Here is a 23,522-nt window from a genome sequence, read left to right on the forward strand (position 1 = left end):
AGTAGCAGTGTCTGCTAGTCAGCGGATTATCCCGGCTGTTAAGCAAGCTACACCACCTGTAGTTTGGACACTTAATTTTTTCAAAGGAAATGCTTCGGGACCACGGGATACTTAGTGAAGAGCATCAGGAGGCACCCCAAGGCATAGGGGCTGGGACTGGCACTAGGATGCCTTGCGGTGGACAGCCGAGCTCGATCCTTATAAAAGCTTTTTAACTGCAGCAGCTTTAGTGGACGCTACTGGAGCTGGAATTACGCGGCTGCTGGCATGAGACTTGCCCTCCAATAGATCCTTGTAAATGGTTTTAAAGTGTATTCACTCAAATTAGAGGGACAATTTAAATTAAAAAGCTTAGAGCTGCCTCAACCACAGGGGGGCTCTCTCGACCCACCAGCGGACAGGCACCAGTATTGGGAGAGGGGGGCTGGCCGTCAGGGTTCACCGCGGCTCTGGCACAAACCCGGCGACACGGAGGTGGCACGGGCAGGAGCGAACTGAACGTGTCGGCTTCTCACTTTTTGGATTTTAGAAGGGCATGACATGCCTATATTTGTGTCTCCCCCTCCTTTTACTCCTCCACCTCTTTTCTTTTCGCATGACTATATGTACTTGTCACTTTTCCATGTGTTAGTTGTGTCTTCTGAGCAGTTTGTCAGCTTTTGGACACCTTTGAAGGTGTTTTCTATGTGTTTCTATGTGTTTTTGTTTGCCTGCCATTGGTTTTAACGGTGTTCGACGAACAGTTCGACGAACAGTTCGGCGAACACACGGGTGTTCGACGAACCGAACCGAACTCGAACACTACGGGGGTGGCTCAACACTAGTCCTCACCAAGATGACGACTGATCATGCTCTCCTCCTCCTCCTCTTCCTCCTCCCCCCTGTCCTCAGGCCACCCACGCTGAACCGACGGTATGACACTTGTACAGGTGCTACCGTCTACAACGCATGATAGCAGCTCCTGTTCTTCCTCCTCCTCCTCCTCCTCCTCTCCCTCATTATCCCCCAATGCACGTTGGGATGAGATGAGGCTGGGCTGTGTGTAATCGCCCGCTACGGCTTCTTGATCCATCTCATCATACTCTGGCTGCAATGCCTCCTCTTTAATTCTCTGCAGAGAGCGTTGCAAAAGACAGACAAGTGGGATGCTGACACAAAGGTTTGGCGTCATTGCCACTCACCATCTTGGTGGCCTCCTCAAAGTTTGTCAGGATGGTACATATGTTAGACATCCAGGTCCACTCCTGAGGTCTTATGTGTGGAGTCTGACCTGAATATTGACGGCCTTGTTGCAGCTGGTACTCCACAACTGCTCTCTTCTGCTCACAAATCCTTTGCAACATGTGGAGGGTAGAGTTCCAACGTGAGGGGACATCACACACCTGTCGGTGTGCCGGAAGCTGCAAACGCTGCTGCAACACAGCAAGGGCGGTGGAAGCTGTATCCGACTTGCGAAAATGAGCTGACAGGCGGCGTACTTTCACGAGCAGATCTGGCAACTCGGGGTACGATTTAAGAAACCGCTGAACCACGAGGTTAAGCACATGAGCCAGGCATGGTACGTATGTGATCTCACCTCGCCTCAGAGCCGCCACCAGGTTACGACCATTGTCACACACGACCATGCCGGGATGTAGGTTCAGCTGTCTCAGCCACAGATCTGCCTGCTCTTTCACAGCTGTCCACAACTCACAAGCAGTGTGAGGTTTATCACCTAAGCTTATGAGTTTCAGCACAGCCTGTTGCCGCTTGGCGGAGGCAGTACTGCAATGCTTCCAGCTTGTAACTGCTGTGGTGATATCTGAGATGGAGGCTGAACATGAGGAGGAGGAGGAGGATGCGCAGGAGCTGTACAATGTGGGGGCAACTCTGACTCACATAGGGCCCGCAATCCTCGGTGTGGGGAGGATGTGTTCCTTTCCAAGGTCCGACTGGGTCCCGGCTTCCACTATGTTTACCCAGTGTGCCGTCAGAGAGATGTACCGTCCCTGGCCACAAGCACTTGTCCACGTGTCCATTGTCAGGTGGACTCTCCCAGTAACTGCGTTGTTGAGGGCACGGCAGATGCTTTGGGATATGTACTTGTGCAGTACGGGGATGGCACACCGGGCAAAATAGTGTCGGCTGGGGACCGAGTACCGAGGGACGGCCACCGCCATAAGATTGAGGAAGGATTCCATCTCCACCAGCCTAAAAGGCAGCATTTCCAATGCAAGCAGTCGTGAAATGTGCGAATTTAGGACTGTGGCCTGTGGGGCGTTAGCTGCGAATTTCCGCTTTCGTTCAAAGGTCTGGGATATGGACAATTGAACGCTGCGGTGGGACGTGGACGTGGATGTTGATGCTGATTCTTGAGAAACTGCCATAACAAGTGAAGACTGAGAGGAGGGGGCATCTCTACATGCAGTAGGGACAGGGGATTGCCTTGCACACACAACAGGGGTTCTATTGCACGCACAACAGTGGAAGAAGCAGTGGTGACACCCGCTGACACTGGTCGTGGACCCTGGGTTTCACCCCACAAAGTCGGGTGCTTTGCTGCCATGTGCCTGATCATGCTGGTGGTGGTCAGGCTGGTAGTTTTGTCACCCCTGCTTATGCTGGCATGGCAGGTGGAACATATGGCCTTTTTGGGGTTATCAGCAGAGTCTTTAAAAAAATTCCAGACTCTGGAAGACCTACCGCTTGTACTGGCAACGTCCCTCGTGATGGTGTTACGGGGAACAGTTGCCTGCCTTCTGTCTGCGGCCACCACACTGCTTCTTCCTGCCTGTTGGGGTACTCTGCCTCCCTCCCCCTGTGTGCTGCTGTCCTCACTCTGCATGTCCTCCTTTCACGTTGGGTCAGTTACTAGATCATCCACCACCTCCTCCTCTTCCACTTGTGCACCACGATCCTCCTCCTCACTTCCTGGCAATTGTGTCTCGTCATCGTCCACCTCTTGTGACAGATTGCCAACGTCGACTTCCTGTGGCCGTGGCTGTTCAAATATTTTGGCATCGCAACATGGGATCTCCTCTTCCACCACTTCAAGTGTATCAGGCGAGGGGCCCAAATATGGAAATGGACCAGTGAACAGCTCTTCAGAGTGTCCAAGTGTGGGATCACTTGCTGTCTGACGTCACTCGGCATGGTGGGAGGAAGGAGCATCAGGGTGAGGAGGAGTATGCGGTCGAGACTCACGGCTACTAAGATTTGACCGTGTGGAAGACAGACCGGAGGTGGTGGTGCCCAGGTAACTGGAAGTATTATTTGCTATCCAATTAATAACCTGTTCACACTGATCAGTTCTCAATACTGGTGTTGTTCTGTGCTTCCCTATTAATTCGGTCAAGAAGTGGGAGCGAGAAGATGTGGCTGTTGGTTGTGGCACATTTTCACTTTGGCCACGGCCCCGTCCTCTGCACGAACCATCACCAGAATGTCCACTTCCACGTCCCTTGCCACGCGCCTTGCCCATTGTAAATGAAGTAAAATAGCTTACACTTGCACTATCAATGGAAAAGGGTAATAAAGAGTAGATTAGAACCGTGGAAGAGGAAAACCACAGTTATTGTTTACTGGGGTATTCCACACTTTTTTAAATAGAGATATTTGCGGCTGAACAGTGAGCGACACACTCAAACTGCTTTTTTTTTAGATACCAAAGGCCCAAAACTGGATAGTACAGCGATTTGACCCGTGGAACTGCGAAACCACACTGGGTTGTCGGGCCTACACAAGACTATTTTCAACAGATATATTTTTGTGTCACAACAGTCAGGAGACACTACTGTTTTTCCTTACGGAAAAAACTACCAAAAGCTGAATAATAGAGATTTTTTACCGTGGGATGGCAAAACCACAGTTATTGTTTACTGGGGTATACCACACTTTTTTAAATAGAGATATTTGTGGCTGAATAGTGAGCGACACACTCAAACTGCTTTTTTTTTAGATACCAAAGGCCCAAAACTGGATAGTACAGCGATTTGACCGGTGGAACTGCGAAACCACACTGGGATGTCGGGCCTAAACAAGACTATTTTCAACAGATATATTTTTGTGTCACAACAGTCAGGCGACACTACTGTTTTTCTTTACGGAAAACACTACCAAAACCTGAATAATAGAGATTTTTTACCGTGGGATGGCAAAACCACAGTTATTGTTTACTGGGGTATACCACACTTTTTTAAATAGAGATATTTTTGCGGCTGAACAGTGAGCGACACACTCAAACTGCTTTTTTTTTAGATACCAAAGGCCCAAAACTGGATAGTACAGCGATTTGACCAGTGGAACTGCGAAACCACACTGGGATGTCGGGTCTACACAAGACTATTTTCAACAGATAAATTTTTGTGTCACAACAGTCAGGATACATTACTGTTTTTCTTTACGGAAAAAACTACCAAAAGCTGAATAATAGAGATTTTTTACCGTGGGATGGCAAAACCACATTTATTGTTTACTGGGGTATACCACACTTTTTTAAATAGAGATATTTGCGGCTGAACAGTGAGCGACACACTCAAACTGCTTTTTTTTTTAGAAACCAAAGGCCCAAAACTGGATAGTACAGCGATTTGACCCATGGAACTGCGAAACCACACTGGGATGTCGGGCCTACACAAGACGATTTTCAACAGATATATTTTTGTGTCACAACAGTCAGGAGACACTACTGTTTTTCTTTACGGAAAAAACTACCAAAAGCTGAATAATAGAGATTTTTTACCGTGGGATGGCAAAACCACAGTTATTGTTTACTGGGGTATACCACACTTTTTTAACTAGAGATATTTGCGGCTGAACAGTGAGCGACACACTCAAACTGCTTTTTTTTTAGATACCAAAGGCCCAAAACTGGATAGTACAGCGATTTGACCCGTGGAACTGCGAAACCACACTGGGATGTCGGGCCTACACAAGACTATTTTCAACAGATATATTTTTGTGTCACAACAGTCAGGAGACACTACTGTTTTTCTTTACGGAAAAAACTACCAAAACCTGAATAATAGAGATTTTTTACCGTGGGATGGAAAAAAGACAGTTATTGTTTACTGGGGTATACCACATTATTTTAAATAGAGATATTTGCGGCAGAACAGTGAGCGACTCACTCAAACTGCTTTTTTTTTTAGATACCAAAGGCCCAAAACAGGAAAGTACAGCGATTTGACCCGTGGAACTGCGAAACCACACTGGGATGTCGGGCCTACACAAGACTAGTTTCAACAGATATATTTTTGTGTCACAACAGTCAGGAGACACTACTGTTTTTCTTTACAGAAAAAACTACCAAAAGCTGAATAATAGAGATCTTTTACCGTCGGATGGCAAAACCACAGTTATTGTTTACTGGGGTATACCACACTTTTTTAAATAGAGATATTCGCGGCTGAACAGTGAGCGACACACTCAAACTGCTTTTTTTTTAGATACCAAAGGCCCAAAACTGGATAGTACAGCGATTTGACCCGTGGAACTGCGAAACCACACTGGGATGTCGGGCCTACACAAGACTATTTTCAACAGATATATTTTTGTGTCACAACAGTCAGGATACATTACTGTTTTTCTTTACGGAAAAAACTACCAAAAGCTGAATAATAGAAATTTTTTACCGTGGGATGGCAAAACCACATTTATTGTTTACTGGGGTATACCACACTTTTTTAAATAGAGATATTTGCGGCTGAACAGTGAGCGACACACTCAAACTGCTTTTTTTTTAGATACCAAAGGCCCAAAACTGGATAGTACAGCGATTTGACCCATGGAACTGCGAAACCACACTGGGATGTCGGGCCTAAACAAGACGATTTTCAACAGATATATTTTTGTGTCACAACAGTCAGGAGACACTACTGTTTTTCTTTACGGAAAAAACTACCAAAAGCTGAATAATAGAGATTTTATACCGTGGGATGGCAAAACCACAGTTATTGTTTACTGGGGTATACCACACTTTTTTAACTAGAGATATTTGCGGCTGAACAGTGAGCGACACACTCAAACTGCTTTTTTTTTAGATACCAAAGGCCCAAAACTGGATAGTACAGCGATTTGACCCATGGAACTGCGAAACCACACTGGGATGTCGGGCCTACACAAGACTATTTTCAACAGATATATTTTTGTGTCACAACAGTCAGGAGACACTACTGTTTTTCTTTACGGAAAAAACTACCAAAACCTGAATAATAGAGATTTTTTACCGTGGGATGGAAAAACCACAGTTATTGTTTACTGGGGTATACCACACTATTTTAAATAGAGATATTTGCGGCAGAACAGTGAGCGACTCACTCAACCTGCTTTTTTTTTAGATACCAAAGGCCCAAAACAGGAAAGTACAGCGATTTGACCCGTGGAACTGCGAAACCACACTGGGATGTCGGGCCTACACAAGACTAGTTTCAACAGATATATTTTTGTGTCACAACAGTCAGGAGACACTACTGTTTTTCTTTACGGAAAAAACTACCAAAAGCTGAATAATAGAGATTTTTTACCGTGGGATGGCAAAACCACAGTTATTGTTTACTGGGGTATACCACACTTTTTTAAAAAGAGATATTTGCGGCTGAACAGTGAGCGACACACTCAAACTGCTTTTTTTTTAGATACCAAAGGCCCAAAACTGGATAGTACAGCGATTTGACCCGTGGAACTGCGAAACCACACTGGGATGTCGGGCCTACACAAGACTATTTTCAACAGATATACTTTTGTGTCACAACAGTCAGGAGACACTACTGTTTTTCTTTACGGAAAAAACTACCAAAAGCTGAATAATAGAGATTTTTTACCGTGGGATGGCAAAACCACAGTTATTGTTTACTGGGGTATACCACACCTTTTTAAGTAGAGATATTTGCGGCTGAAAAGTGAGCGACACACTCAAACTGTTTTTTTTTTAGATACCAAAGGCCCAAAACTGGATAGTACAGCGATTTGACCCGTGGAACTGCGAAACCACACTGGGATGTCGGGCCTACACAAGACTATTTTCAACAGATATACTTTTGTGTCACAACAGTCAGGAGACACTACTGTTTTTCTTTACGGAAAAAACTACCAAAAGCTGAATAATAGAGATTTTTTACCGTGGGATGGCAAAACCACAGTTATTGTTTACTGGGGTATACCACACCTTTTTAAGTAGAGATATTTGCGGCTGAAAAGTGAGCGACACACTCAAACTGTTTTTTTTTTAGATACAAATGGCTCAAAATGGATAACACAGAGGTTTGAACCGTGGAAGTGCAAAACAACACTTCTGTTTCTCTAGTCTACACCAGACTATTTTCAACAGTTATATTTGTGTCTGAAAAATCAGAGACACGCTTTTTTTTTGGGGGGGGACACACCAAAAGGTTAATAAAACGGGTATTTGTACAGTGTGAAGGAGGAAAAAAAAAGGAGGATTTAGATGAAAAAAAAAGGATTTTTCCTGGCCCCCGACACCTGGTGCTAAGTCCAGCAATTTCAGCAACAGGAGCACACAGGACTGTAATGCAGCATTTGCTGGTATAACCACTGTGTCTCCTAAACATCCTGCCTGCCTGGTATCTGGGATGGATATTAGTCCTGAAAAGGACTGTTTGTTTGTTCTGGCAGCCTTTACAGACCCTACACTAACTATTTCGCAGTTTATATCTCTCCCTAAATCAGCAGCGCTGTCCCTACACTGTCTAATCCGGAGCGACTGTGTCCAAGATGGCGGTGCCACGTTTTAAATACTCGAGGTGACGCTGTGCGGCCAGCCAATCATGGTAATGCCCACAACCAACATGGCTGCAGCATTACAGTGACTGGCTGGCAATCCCTGCATGTTCATTGGCTCTGTAAAGAGCGCCAAACATGCAGGGCGGAGACCCGAGCTCCCGCCCGAGTAACGCGGAAATGCTCGGTGCTCGCCGAACATCCCGAGTAGCGTGATGCTCGGGCCAGTACCGAGCAGTGTCGAGCATGTTAGCTCAACACTAATAGGTATTCCACATCTACAGCAATATATATATATTGTATATATGCATCTGAACTAACAGTCCTAAGGAATAATCCAGCTGCATATATTATTACTGGTAATAGCAGGAGTTAGGCAGGCAGAGTTTGTGGAGAGTGTATAAAGCAGAATAGGGTCCATTGCACCTGCTGTCTGCTGCTATTACTGATATCCACAGCCCTAGATTTCAGAGCTAATTTTTTTTTTGCTCTTAATCCTGATTATTTTCTTAAAAATATAGTACATAATTTTAAGGCTCCATTTGCTTGCTAGCAGAATACAGCCATATATTTTTTATTTTTTATTTTCCTTGCATTGCTATATTGTGGAAGCAGAGAAACTTGTCCATCATCACAAATGATCTGATATTACTGCCGTAATAATTGTGACATTTTTTGGAGCGTGCCAAATAGAGATGAGCGGTGTTCGACTCGAACTGTTCGCCAATCTCAAATTCGAGCTGTTTTGGGCGGTGTTCGAGCCGTTCAGCGAACATGAACGATTTGGAAAAAATTCGGCTGTTCGAGGTTATGTTTGATAACTGTTCGTGCACCAAAAGCATAACTTGATTTTTTCTCAGTAACGCTGAAAATTAATGTTAATACGCAGTTTGAGTGTACAGCGGGGCAGGGGAAGGGGCAGGGGATGGATCTCTGCAGGAATAATGAAGAACTCCATTTTTTTTTCTCTTTCCCGCATTTACAGCGGGGAGGTCCAGTCTGTCAGCCTATCAGCAGTGCACACACGGAGCGAACTGCTTTTTTTCACACAAGCAAGGGCATGTGTCATTGGCAGTGTATGTCACATGTCCTTGCCCTATAAGACCCAGCCATTTTCCCCGTCACCACCATTTTCTCACTGCTGCAGCTGCGTGTTAGACGGCACCACTGTTGCTGTGTGCGCTAAACTTTGTTAATTTCAAGCCAATTTTCGCACAAATCTACAGATAGCTTGGGAGTAGGTAAAAGTTGTGATTGCAGTCCTTTTAAGGACTAGGTTACATCTTTTCCTACGACTTTTATCAGGCAGGTCTGTGCTCTTAAATAGATAGGTTGTGGGAGTAAAGACCAATTGTAATTGCAGTCCTTTTCAGGGCTAGGTTTCATCAGTTCCTATCACTTTTATCAGGCAGGTCTGTGCTCTTAAATAGATAGGTTGGGAGTAAAGACTAATTGAAATTGCAGTCCTTTCAGGGCTAGGTTACATCAGTTCCTATCACTTTTTGCCAGGCAGGTCTGTGCCAGTGCTGTGCAAGTTTTTTTCACAGCATTTGGCTAGATCTAGTAAAGGAAATCCTTTTTGGCCTATTGCAGAGTGTGTTAGTCAGTGGAGTAGCCTATCTGTGTTGCAAGCTACACCACCTGTGTATAGAATACAATTTTTTTTACTGCACCTAGTGAAGTAAAACCTTTTGGGCATAGCATCATTCTATTAGTCCATCTATACTAACCTCCACCAGGCTGCAAATTCAATATAATATTTTTCTGCATCGAGCTCTGAAAAAATATTTAGGCTTCTAGCAGTGTGTGGGACTTGTTCTATTAGTCCATCTATACTAACCTCCATCAGGTTGCAAATTCAATATAATTTTTTTCTGCATCTAGCTCTGAAAACATATTTGGGCTTCTAGCAGTGTGTGGGACTTGTTCTATTAGCCCATCTATACTGACCTCCATCAGGTTGCAAATTCAATAAAATTTTTCTCTGCATCTAGCTCTGAAAAAAATATTTAGGCTTCTAGCAGTGTGTGGGACTTTTTCTATTAATCCATCTATACTGACCTCCATCAGGTTGCAAATTCAATATAATTTTTCTCTGCATCTAGCTCTGAAAAAATATTTTGGCTTCTAGCAGTGTGTGGGACTTGGTCTATTAGTCCATCTATACTAACCTCCATCAGGTAGCAAATTCAATATAATTTTTTTCTGCATCTAGCTCTGAAAAAATAATTAGGCTTCTAGCAGTGTGTGGGACTTGGTCTATTAGTCCATCTATACTGACCTCCATCAGGTTGCACATTCAATATAATTTCTTTCTGCATCTAGCTCTGAAAAAATATTTCAGCTTCTAGCAGTGTGTGGGACTTGTTCTATTAGTCCATCTATACTGACCTCCATCAGGTTGCAAATTCAATATAATATTTCTCTGCATCTAGCTCTGAAAAAATATTTCAGCTTGTAGCAGTGTGTGGGACTTGTTCTATTAGTCCATCTATACTAACCTCCACCAGGTTGCAAATTAAAAATAATTTTTATCTGCATCTAGCTCTGAAAAAATATTTAGGCTTCTAGCAGTGTGTGGGACTTGGTCTATTAGTCCATCTATACTAACCTCCATCAGGTTGCAAATTCAATATAATTTTTTTCTGCATCTAGCTCTGTAAAAATATTTCAGCTTCTAGCACTGTGTGGGACTTGTTCTATTAGTCCATCTATACTGACCTCCATCAGGTTGCAAATTCAATATAATTTTTTTCTGCATCTAGCTCTGAAAAAATATTTCAGCTTCTAGCAGTGTGTGGGACTTGTTCTGTTAGTCCATCTATACTGACCTCCATCAGGTTGCAAATTCAATATAAATTTTTATGCATCTAGCTCTGAAAAAATATTTCAGCTTCTAGCAGTGTGTGGGACTTGTTCTATTAGTGCATCTATACTGACCTCCATCAGGTTGCATATTCAATATAATATTTTTCTGCATCTAGGTCTGAAAAAATATTTCAGCTTGTAGCAGCATGTGGGACTTGTTCTATTAGTCCATCTATACTGACCTCCATCAGGTTGCAAATTCAATATAATTTTTATCTGCATCTAACCAATTCAATACTTTTGGCCTAATACCACAGTTTGGCCACTCAGCTCTGCTCGGTTCCCATCCATTGTTTTTTTGTGCAAACAACCCCAGAGTAGTGAATTAGTTATCCACCAAAATGAGTGGAAAAAGGCCTGCTGCTGGTGGAAAGGGGAATAGGCGTGTTGGGAAGGGGAAAAAACGTGGTGTCCGTGGGGTAGGTGTTAAAGCAACAGTAACATCTGCAGAAGAAAGACCATCTTCCAGCCAAACTAAAATGTCTACTTCTTTTAGCGGACAATGTGATAAGATGCCTTTCTTAAGTCCACGCCAATCGCTACAAATTCCAGATGAGGCACAAAAACAGTAGGTGCTTCAACGGATATCAAGTGCTCCTTTAAGTGGGCTCTCCTCCACCTCAACTCCAACATCACAAATACTCCAGTCCTCAGAGGTGTCACCCCAATCGCACTTGCTTCCTCACAGCTCCCAAGTCTCCAGCTGCCCATCTGAGTATGGGGTAGAACAGATGGTTGAGTCTGCAGAGCTGTTTACTCATACTATAGCCTGGGAATCTGAGGTCGGCTCCAGAGCTTCTGTGAATCCAGATGAGGAAATGATCTGCACTGATGCCCAGAATCTTTATGAGTCAGATCCAGGACCTGACGCAGAAGGTTCTGACCATAATGTAGACCCTCGTCTCCAAACTGTAACTCCTGTTGGTGGAGACAATGAGGAAGACGATGATGAGACTCAAATACTTGATTGGAGCGACAACTTTAGTTTTTTGTCAGGGCAGGAACAGGTTGGCTCTGAGGACGACGGGTGTGATAACACACAGGATGATGATGATGAGGTTGGAGATCCCACTTACTGTCAACCCACTGTCAGCCAAGAGATGAGGTCAGCAGAGGAGGTGGAGGAGGATGCTAGTGACGACGAGGTCAGGTTGCGCCTTCCTGGACAGAGACTTAGTACTGGAAGCACGTCAACAACTGCATCCTCAAACACAACTCTGCCTCTGATCACAAGTCGTGGTGGCTCTTCAGGTCGCATGGGTGCTAAGCCTTGCATAGCCTGGGCATTTTTTCAGATTGATAAAGATGACCCAACTCATGTTATCTGTAACATTTGTCAGCAAAAGCTAAGTAGAGGCCAAAAAATACATAGTTTGGACATGAAGCATATGTTGCAGTGGGAAGCTCACTGTGCTACAATGCGGCCTAGCCGGCCGGGCCAACCACCGTCTGCCACATCTTGTGCATCCGCGGCCTCTTCATCCTCTGTGACTGGGGGGACAGCAGTCACACCTGTTTTGGGACGCAGACCTGCCACCTCTTTACCTGCAACAGCCAGCGTGATTGGCAGGTCATCATTTTCTTTGGTGGTGGTAACACCAGCTGGTGTTGAGCGCTGTCCGACATCGATAGCACCACCTTTGGATCAAGGCAACCTAACATGTCCGCCTGCATTTTCCTCACAGACCGGCAGTTTGCCGGGGACACCCTACTCAACCCCATCTAAGCACAACAGCCAGCCCTCGGTCCCTCAGATGTGGACAAGTAAAAGACCATTTCCTCGTAGCCATGAAAACGCTAAGAGGTTGAATTTCACCATCTGCAAGCTCTTGGCTACAGAAATGCTTCCTTTCCGCCTGGTGGACACAGAGGATTTTCGAGACCTTATGTCCGTCGCAGTGCCCCAGTACCAGATGCCCAGTCGGCACTACTTCTCAAAGAAAGGTGTGCCTGCGCTCCGTCAGCATGTCGCACACAACATTACCGCTTCTTTGAGAAACTCTGTGTGTGACAGGGTGCATTTCACCACAGACACTTGGACGAGTAGGCATGTACAGGGGCGTTACATGTCGCTGACTGGGCACTGGGTAACTATGGTGACAGAAGGACAAGGGGCTGCTGTCCAAGTCTTGCCGTCCCCACAAGTTGTGCGTCAATCCTCTTTATCTCAAAGTTCCTCCACTGCTTCTGCCTCCTCAACCTCCTCTCGGTCCTCCACCTGCACCCAAAGCCTGTCTGGTCATGCCACAAGCTTTCTAACTGCGCAGAAGGGATTCTGCACACCTCCTTACTATGCTGGCAGCAGGGCTCAATGGCATCAGGCAGTTTTTACTTTGAAATGTCTGGGAATTGTGAGTCACACAGCTGAGGAGTTGTGGTCAGCTCTGGAGAACCAGTTTCATGAATGGTTGTTTCCACTGGACCTGAAACCAGGGAAGGCCGTGTGCGACAATACTTCAAACCTGGGTCCGACCCTTCGTTGGGGCAATGCCACACACGTGCCTTGTATGGCTCATGTGTTGAACCTGGTTGTCCAGCAATTTTTAGCCCACTATCCCGGACTAGATGGCCTTCTGCAGAGGGCACGGTCGCTGTGTGCTCACTTCTGCCTTTCGCATCCCGCAGCTCAGTGACTTACATCTCTACAGAAGTCGTTGGGCCTGCCACTTCACTGGCTAAAATGCGATGTGCCTACCCGGTGGAATTCAACTCTGCACATGTTGCAGCGACTGTGGCAGCACCGACAAGCCCTGCTGCAATACGTTCTGACGTATAGCCTGGGCCAACGAGATCCAGAGGTGGGGCAAATCACGCTGGAGGAGTGGTCTCAGATCAGGGACCTATGCACCCTTCTGCACAGTTTTGAAATGGCGACGAAGATGTTTAGTGCTGACGATGCCATTATCAGCATGACTATTCCGGTGATTTACATGCTGGAGCACATGTTAAACAGAATTCGGAGTCAGGTGGTAGCACAAAAGGAGGTGGAGGAAGTAGAGGAGGAGGAGTTGTATGCGGAAGGGCTAACATCTGCAAGGTCCAGACAGTCGGCAGCACCAAGGCGGCAGGCATGTGAGGGTGGGGGAGATGGTTTTACCAGGGCGCATGGTAGCAGCCAAACTAGTGAGGAAGGTGCAGGAGCCCAGGAAGAAGTGGAGGACGAACTGATGGAAGACTCATCAGATGAGGGAGACCTTGATCACATTTCTGTTGTGCGAGGTTGGGGGGAGAGGATAGAGGAAGGAAGCATGATTGTTACCTCGCCACCAACACAACAGGGACTTGGTGCTCCTGGATGCGCAACACACATGAGTGCCTTCTTGCTGCACTACCTGCAACATGACCCTCGAATTGTGAGAATTAGAAATAATCCTGACTACTGGGTTGCCACACTGTTAGATCCCCGGTACAAAAGTAAATTTGCAGAAATTATTCCTGCCATAGAAAGGGATGCACGGATGCAGGAGTATCAGCAGAGACTGTTGCAGAATCTTACATGTGCTTTTCCACAAAACACCAGTGGTGCACGTAGTGAATATTACAGTTCCAGCTTCCCAACCGTGGGACCGTCGAGTGTTCAGCACTAAAACCGTAACAGAAACACAGTATCTGCTGGTAACATCAATTTTGCGGAATCATTTCACCACTTTTTTAGCCCATCCTTTGCAAGGCCACAGGAGACAAGAAGTCTGACACATATTCAACGCCTAGAGATGATGGTACAGGAGTATCTCCAAGTAAACATTGAAGCCATGACTGTGTCACTGGACCCTTGCTCTTTTTGGGCTTCCAATCTGGATAAATGGCCGGAGCTCGCCACTTACGCCTTGGAGATCTTGTCATGCCCTGCAGCCAGCATTCTGTCTGAACGTGTGTTCAGCGCTGCTGGTGGTGTGCTGACAGATAAGCGCACGCGGCTCTCCACTGATAATGTAAACAGACTCACGTTCATAAAGATGAACAAATCATGGATCCGAAACGACTTTTCTACCCCTATGTCATCCTGGGGAGAGTAAAAGCTTGATGATTTGTTAAAATCATCTCACCAACCGTTTTAAACTTTAAAATTACTAATCATGTTTCTCTGTATCTTGGCTGGAAAATAATTTGGGCTTTGTAGCAGTGTGCAGTACTGATTTTATTAGGCCATCTATACTAAGCTCCACCATATTTAAAATTACTAATCATGTTTATCTGTATCTTGGCTGGAAAATAATTTGGGCTTTGTAGCAGGGTGCAGTACTGATTCTATTAGGCCATCTATACTAAGCTTCACCAGATTTAAATTACTAATCATGTTTATCTGTATCTTGGCTGGAAAATAATTTGGGTTTTGTAGCAGCGTGCAGTACTGATTCTATTAGGCCATCTATACTAAGCCCCACCAGATTTAAATTGCTAATCATGTTTATCTGTATCTTGGCTGGAAAATAATTTGGGCTTTGTAGCAGTGTGCAGTACTGATTCTATTAGGCCATCTATACTAAGCTCCACCAGATTTAAAATTACTAATTATGTTTATCTGTATCTTGGCTGGAAAATAATTTGGGCTTTGTAGCAGTGTGCAGTACTGATTCTATTAGGCCATCTAATCTAAGCTCCACCAGCTTTCAAATTAATAATAATTTTCAGCTGCATCTAGCCCGGAAAATAATTTTGGGTCTCCTAGATGCGCAAGACACATGAGTGCCTTCCTGCTGCACTACCTGCAACATGACCCTCAGATTGTCAGAATTCGAAGTAATCCTGACTACTGGGTTGCCACACTCTTAGATTCCCCAAACTCTTCGATCAACCTTTTCATTTTAATAAAAAACAAAAAAATGGTCATTTTTGAAATTATAAGCATTAGCAGGTTATTAGAAGCTGAAATCAAACAGTTTTCAACTCAAAACTTTATTCTAGGTGATGATACATTTGCATAGAGGACCCCTTGTTCGAAATGAGCTTCTGAACTGTCTCGTCCATTGAATTTGTCAGGTTTTGGATGGTTTCTGCTTCAATTGTTTTGCATGAGGACAGAATACCCTCCCAGAGCTGTTGCTTAGATGTGATCTGCCTCCCGCCATCATAGACACTCCTTTTGATGATGCTCCAGAGGTTCTGAATGGGGCTGAGGTCAGGGGAGCATGGGGTTCACACCATAAGCTTGTCCTTTTTTATGCTCATATCAGCCAGAGATTCAGATGTGTTATGTGCAGCATGAGATGGTGCATTATCATGCATGAAAATGATCTTGCTGTGGAATACACTGTTCTTCTTCTTGAACCACGGCAGGAAGTGCTGTTTGAGAAACTCCACATACATTATGGAGTTCATCTTTACCCCTTCAGGGATCCTAAAGGGGCCGACAATCTCTCTCCCCATGATTCCAGCCCAAAACATTACTCCACCTCCTCCTTGTTGGCGCTGTAGCCTTGTTTGCGTGGGGTGTCCATCAACCAGCCATCCTCCACTCCATCCATCTGGACCATCGAGCGTTGCACGGCACTCATCGGTGAACAAAACAGTTTTGAAGTCAGTCTTCATGTATTGTTTGGCCCACTGGAGCCATTTCTGCTTGTGTGCAGTGGATAGAGGAGGTCGACAGGATGGCTTACGCACAGCTGCAAACCTCTGAAGGACTCTGCATCTTGTTGTTCGGGGGACGTTGGAGGCACCAGCAGCTTCAAAAACTTGTCTGCTGCTATGACAAGGCTTTTATGCCGCTGCTCTTTTAACCTTACATAATCGCCTGTAGGAAAGAGTCCTCAATTTTCCCTTATCAGCACGCACACATGTGTACTGTGAATCAGCTACATACTTCTTGATTGTGCGATGATCAGGATGAAGTGTCTTGGCAATGTTGATTGTAGTCATACCTTGACCTAAACACTCCACAATTTGTTGCTTCTCAGCAGCCGACACATCCTTTTTCTTTCCCATTTTGGCAGAAACTGTAAGCTGCTTAATATTGTGGGACAGCCTTCTTAAGTAGTCTTGCCTTTCATTGGACACACCTGCCAAACTAATTAGCACAGGTGTCTGCAATTGCTTACAGTGATATAAAGAGCCCTGACACACATCACCATCAATGAGTTTAACTGACATACAAACAAATTCTTCCCTTATCACTCCTAAACAATTTTTGCATAATAATTTGGAACACAGTGTACATGTGCTTTTCCACAAAACACTAGTGGTTCACGTAGTGAATCTTACAGTTCTAACTTGCCAACCGTGGTCTGTATGGAGTTGTTCAATAAAGGGCCCAAAATTAAGATAACATAGATGGGAGAGGTCTCTATGAATAGGAATTCCTAAGTATTTGATACCCTGTGAGGGCCAGGCAAAGGGAAAGTTGGACTGGATGGAATCCTGTATGGATTTGGGGAGGGAGACATCGAGGGCCTCAAACTTCGCTGCATTGGTTTTAAAATTTGACCACGTAACAAAGTGATCTATTTCAGCCATAACAGCATGGATGGATATATGTGATTGAGTGATATATACTAGGACATCATCAGCAAATGCAGAGCACGTGTACTCGGTGCCTCCCACCTCAATCCACCTTATATTGGGGTTATGGCGAATTGATGAGAGCAGGTGCTCCGTCACTAGGATGTATAAGAGAGGTGACAGAGGACATCCCTGCCTTGTCCCATTGGTGATTATGAAAGGTGGTGAAAATGTTCTGACGCGCTCCCCTGGGCCTTGGGACACCCGGAGCCGGACCCTTTTTTGTGGATGCTTGTGGTTGTAGTCTCTGTGGCGGCGACCCGGTTCCGTGGCTCAGGGCGGTCAAACCAGTGGCGGAACTATTTATGTGGTTTTGATGTTTAAATGTCCGACTACGCCACCCGTGGATTGCGGTCAGAGTGAACCGCCGCTGCAGGGCCGACCGCTGAGGCTGGTGTTGTGGGTGCAGCAGGAGTATCGCCTCAGTTCAGTGTATGCGGATAATGGGGGTGATGGTGCAGGGCAGCAGCAGTAACGACACGGAGTCAGTGATGCAGTCCAGGGCCTTTACTCACAGTTCTTATTATCCAGACCACTTCTGCAGGTAACGGCTGCCCACGTCGTACTGTGCTCACCAGGTGAGGGGCTCAGACAACTCCCAGATAACTTTGGAGCGCTTCACAGGACCCCCTTTGTGTGTCCTTTGTCTGGCCTTTCTTACCAACTCTTCTGTCCGGCTGCCTCGGGCCTCCTCTTGGTAAACTTGGCGCCAGTTTCCCTGACCCTATGTGGTGCCTTTCTAGCGGGTGTAGCGAGGGGCTGCGCCACATAAAATGTCCCGGCCTCCGGTTTCTAGCTGTGGGTCGTTTCCCGCCTCCACTAGTTTCGGGGACGGGTCTCCCCCTTTGGCCTGACCCCTCCACGCTGGTGGATTCGGGCATGCGGTGGCAACTCGCCCGTCCGCACCCCTGGGATTTCTTCGTTCCTCGTTCCTGGAGCCTTCTCCGCTCCTCTTCCTTCCTTCTCCCTCTTCCAGGCCTGGGCCTCTGTTACTAGGCCCGCCTCCGGAGCAGAGCTCATGCAGAGCCCCTGCTCCCTGTCACTTCTGCTCAGACTTCTCTGCACTGAACTAAGATGGTGCCCACCTTTTATACTCCCTTATTAATACACCCAGGAACTGCTTCCTCCCTGCTCCTGCACTACAGGGTTCCCCTTCCTCGGTGTTCCCTCCCCCAACTCCAGCCAGGGACAGGGACTGCAGTGCCCATCTCAGGGGCATTTTGGTTGCCCTGCCCCACGGCAATGTGGTGTAATGCATGCAGGTGGTCCTGATCCACCATCCATCCTTACCTGAGAGTGAGATATCACACCTCTGGGTGAGGTGCAATACCTCTGTAGCAACCGAGCCCTCGGGTTGCTACAGTTCCATTTATCTTCAGCCTAGGTGACGTATTGCGATATAGGGCCGTTATTTTGGCTATAAAAGCGTCCCCTAGACCCCTATCCCAAGCTTTTAAAGAGAATAATATATTGCGTGGCAGGAGACTCTATGGAATGCTTTCTCAGCATCCAACGAGAGTATCTAATTACAAATTTTTAACTGCATCTAGCCCAGGAAATACTTTGTGCCTAGTAGCAGTGTCTGCTAGTCAGCGGATTATCCCAGCTGTTAAGCAAGCTACCCCACCTGTAGTTGGACACTTTATTTTTTCAAAAGAAATGCTTCGGGACCCGGGATACTCAGTGAAGAGCATCAGGAGGCACCCCAAGGCACAGGGGCTGGGACTGGCGGTAGACCGCCGAGCTCGATCCTTATAAAAGCTTTTTAACTGCAGCAGCTTGAGTGGACGCTACTGGAGCTGGAATTACGCGGCTGCTGGCATGAGACTTGCCCTCCAATAGATCCTTGTAAAAGGATTTAAAGTGTATTCGTTCAAATTCGAGAGACAATTTAAATTAAAAAGCTTAGACCTGCCTCCACCACAGGGGGGCTCGCTCGACCCACCAGCGGACAGGCACCAGTATTGGGAGAGGGGGGCTGGCCGTCAGGGTCCACCGCAGCTCTGGCACAAACCCGGCGACACGGAGGTCGCACGGGCAGGAACGGACTGGCCGTGTCGGCTTCGCACTTTTTCGGTTTTAGAAGGGCATGACATGCCTATATCTGTGTCCCCCCTCATTTTACTCCTCCACCTCTTTTCTTTTCGCATGACTATATGTACTTGTCACTTTTCCATGTGTTAGTTATGTCTTCTGAGCAGTTTGTCAGGTTTTGGACACCTTTGAAGGTGTTTTCTATGTATTTCTATGTGTTTTTGTTTGCCTGCCATTGGTTTCAATGGTGTTCGAAGGTGTTCGACGAACAGTTCGACGAACAGTTCGGCGTACATACGGGTGTTCGACGAACCGAACTGAACTCGAACACTACGGGGGTGGCTCAACACTAGTGCCAAATATTACTCTCCAGTTAAAGTCTGCCAGTTGTGTCTTGTTCAACTTATTCACACTTAGTCGTTGACCGATTCCATATCTCAAATGCCACTGCCTAAAACTGTGGTCATCAGACGTGATCAGATATTACTGCGGTAATAATCGTCACATTTTCCGTTTAAAATGTGCAAGGTGCATGGGGAAGTGAACTTAATGCCTATGGTGCACACAGAGGCTGAGGCCATGGGCAAGATGAAACTGTGCCTGCTGAGGGAGCACAACAAACACCCACATCATGTCGAACTACCTTCCTATCCCAATTTTTAGGGGGCAGTGGAACACCACTCTTGAAGCCAAAGCAGTGTGAAAAGGTTGTTTGCTGGATAGCAGATTAAGCTTCAAGTCAGTTTGCCACTACCACCACCCTGTCTTTCACACGGTCCAGTCTCAGTAGCCGTGAGTCTGGCCCACATATTCCTGCCCTGAATATCCTTCCTTCCACCATGCCGAGTGCCCAGAGACAGGTGACCCCACACTTGAAAACTCCGAAGAGCTGTTCACTTTTCCACTTATAGATTCGGGCCTCTCGTCCGGTCCCATTCAAGTGGGGCAAGAGGAGATCGCATGTAGCGATGCCCAAATATTTGAGCATCCATGGTCACATGAAGCTGACAGTGGGAAAGTTAAATTACTGTCACAAGAGGTGGATGATGATGATGAGACACAATTGCCAGCGAGTCAGGAGGAGGCCCAGGGTGTGTACGTGGAAGACGAGGTGGTGGATGATGAAGTCACTGACCCAATTTGGCAAGGTGACATGCATAGCAAGGACATCAGCACAGAGGTTGAGGAAAGCTTAGCACCACAACAGGCAGGAACAAGCAGTGTGGTGGCCAAAGACACAAGGCGGGCATCTGTTCCCTGGAACACAAACATGAGGGAAGTTGCCAGTCCAACTGTTAGGTCTTCTAGAGTCTGGCTCTTTTTTAAAGACTGTATAGATAACCCCAAAAAGGCCATTTACAACACAGCAAATCTACCAGCTTGACCACCACCAGCATGCTCAGGCACATGACATCAAAGCACCCGGCTAGTTGGGCCGAGCGCTAGGGTCCAGAAACAGTGTCTGCGAGTGAAAAAACTGCCTGTTCCGTTGTTGTGCGTGCACGCCAATCCCCAGTCCATGGCACAGGTGAAGATGTCTCCCGCCCTGCATCTGTCATTGCACACTTGCAACCACCACCATCAGCAACCACGTCCACATCATTTTCCCAGAGCAGCGTTCAGTTGTCTCTACCCCAGTCCTTTGAACGCAAGCGCAAATAAGCAGCTTACCAACCATAGTCCACAGAGCTTAACTGCCACATTTCTAGACTTTTTGCACTGAAAATGTTGCCTTTTAGGCTTGTGGAGACTGAAGCTTTCCGCAACCTCATGGCTGCGGCCGTCCGTCGGTACTCGGTCCCCAGCCTCCACGATTTCTCATGGTGTGCCGTCCCAGCCTTATACAAGCATGTGGGAAAGTCCACCTAACCACGGACACATGGACAAGTTCTTGTGGCCAGGGACGGTATATCTCACTGACAGCACACTGGGTCAATATCGTGGAAGCCGAGACCAAGTCGGACCCTGGGACTGAACATGTCCCCCCGACATTGAGGATTGCGGGCCCTGGGTCAATCAGGGTTACCCTCAGATTCTACAGCTCCTGAACTTCCTCCTCCTCTTCAGCCTCCATCTCCAAAATCATCACATCAGTCAGAAGCTGGAAGCACTGCAGCACTGCCTCGGCTAAGCAGCAACAGGCTGTGCTGAATCTAATATGCTTAGGTGACAAACTGCACACCGCTGCAGAGTTGTTGACAGCTCTGAAGCTAGGCAAGCTGGCACACATACCCTGCAAGGCCCATGTACTCAACCTAGTGGTTCAGTGGTTTCTCAAAACCTACCCAGATCTGCCTAATCTGCTTGTGAAAGTATGCCACGTGTGTCCCCATTTCGAAAGTCACCTACAGCTTCCGCTGCCCTAGTCATGCTTCAGCAGCCTTTGCAGCTTCCAGCTGACAGACTGGTGTGCGATGTTACCATGCTTTGAAACTCAACGTTGCATATGTTGGGAAGGATTTGTGAGCAGCCGATGGCAGTTTTTAGTTCCAGCTTCAACACACCTGTCGGTTTTCAGGTCAGCCTCCGCACATAAGAGCTGATGAGTGGGCATGGATGTCTGACATCTGTGCAGTCCTCCAAAACTTTGAGGACTCTACCAAGATGGTGAGCAGCGATAATGCCATAATTAGCATCACCATCCCACTTCTCTGTCTACTGAAATGCTCACTGCTCACAATTAAAGAGGAGGCATTACAGGCGAAGCATGATGAGATGGAGCAAGGTACCATACAGGGCGATGTCACACAGCCCAGCCTCATCTCATCTCAACGTGGATTGGTTGATAATGAGGAGAAGGAAGCCAAGGGGGAAGAGGAACAGGAGCTGTTTTCCTGCTCTACAGACAGTACTACCCACACAACAGTCATACCCTCTGTTCAGCATGGATGGCCAGAGGAGAGGGAGAATTAAAAGGAGGACAAGGAGGAGGATGAGGAGGAGGAGAGCATGGACAGTCGTCCTCTTGGTCAGGACAGGGAAGACTTGGCTGGTGGCAGTCTGGCACACATGGCTGACTTTATGTTCCGCTGCCTTTCCCGTGACCCTTACGTTGTACACATTTTGGCCAACAATAATTACTGGTTGGTCACAATTCTAGACCCATGCTTCAAGGAGAACTTTCTATCTCTCCGTCCCGTGGAGGAGAACTCTAATAAAATGTTGCAATACTAGAAGGAATTATTAAAAAAATTCCCATCTGAAAACGCAGGCGGCAGAAGTCACAGTTAGTTGGACAACCAAGGAGTAGAGGCAAGGGAGACACAAATATGATGCAGCATAGGCAGGGGAATACTGTCAAAGGTGTGGGACAGTTTTCTCAGACCCTTCCAACGCCCAGGCCCTGATGTGCGGGATGCTCTGACAAGGAGGGAAATGTTTTGGAAGATGCTGAAGGAGTACCTTGCCGACCATACCAATGTCCTCCATAATTCCTCTGTGCTTTATAACTATTGGGTATCCAAGCAGGACACATGGCATGCACTGGCTCTCTTTGCCTTGGAGTTTCTGGCCTGCCCTGCCGCTAGTGTTTTGTCAAAGCGGGTTTTTAGTGCCACAGGGGGCATCATAACAGATAGGCGCAACTGCTTGTCAACTAAAAATGCTGACAGGCTGACTCTTATCAAAATGAACAAGGGCTGGATTGGGCCAGACTTCTCAACACCACCGGATGATAGTAGCAGAACATAAAGTCAAATCCAGTGACTTTTTTTTGGGGGGGTCTATTCCCATGCACCTCTTCAATCCCAGACATGGGTATACACTTCCTGATTTTGTCTATTTTCTGTTGTCCTCCTCCTTCTCCTCATCTTCCACCACCATATCACCAGGGTGACCGTGATGCAACAACCACAAAAATTCTTTTTAAGGGAGTTTAGGACGCCTGTAGACCTACCTGTAATACTTTGTATATTATACAGTATGTTCATGTATATCCCCTCAGGGGTAAATATTTTTCAGCCCATGTACTTAGTGCATGAGCATTACCAGTATAGGAGACCCTCTCCTTAACAATTTTTTTAATGAGGACCTCCTCTACTTCTCTTCAAATGGGTATTGGAGCGCGTCCAATTTTTTTGCATCCCTTGCAGTCACTGCATGGGCATTACCACTATAGGAGACCCACTCCTTAATAATGGGAACAATTTTTTTATTGAGGACCTCCTCTACATCTCTTCATAGAGATTTTGTAGTGCGCCCAATTTTTGGCAGCCCTTGCAATCACTGCCTGGATATTACCACTATAGGAGACCAATTTCTTTATAATGGGAACATTTTTTTTTAATGAGGCACTCCCCTACATCTCTTCAAAGGGGTACTGGAGTGCGTCCTAATTTTTTGAAGCCCTAGTAATCACTGCATACGCAATAACAGTATAGGAGTGACAACTGTTGGCCCTCTAACAA

The sequence above is a fragment of the Phyllobates terribilis genome, unplaced genomic scaffold, assembly GCF_046119375.1.
Source record: "Phyllobates terribilis strain yellow unplaced genomic scaffold, ASM4611937v1 Scaffold_1__5_contigs__length_1240528914, whole genome shotgun sequence".
In the NCBI taxonomy this organism is placed as follows: Eukaryota; Metazoa; Chordata; class Amphibia; order Anura; family Dendrobatidae; genus Phyllobates; species Phyllobates terribilis.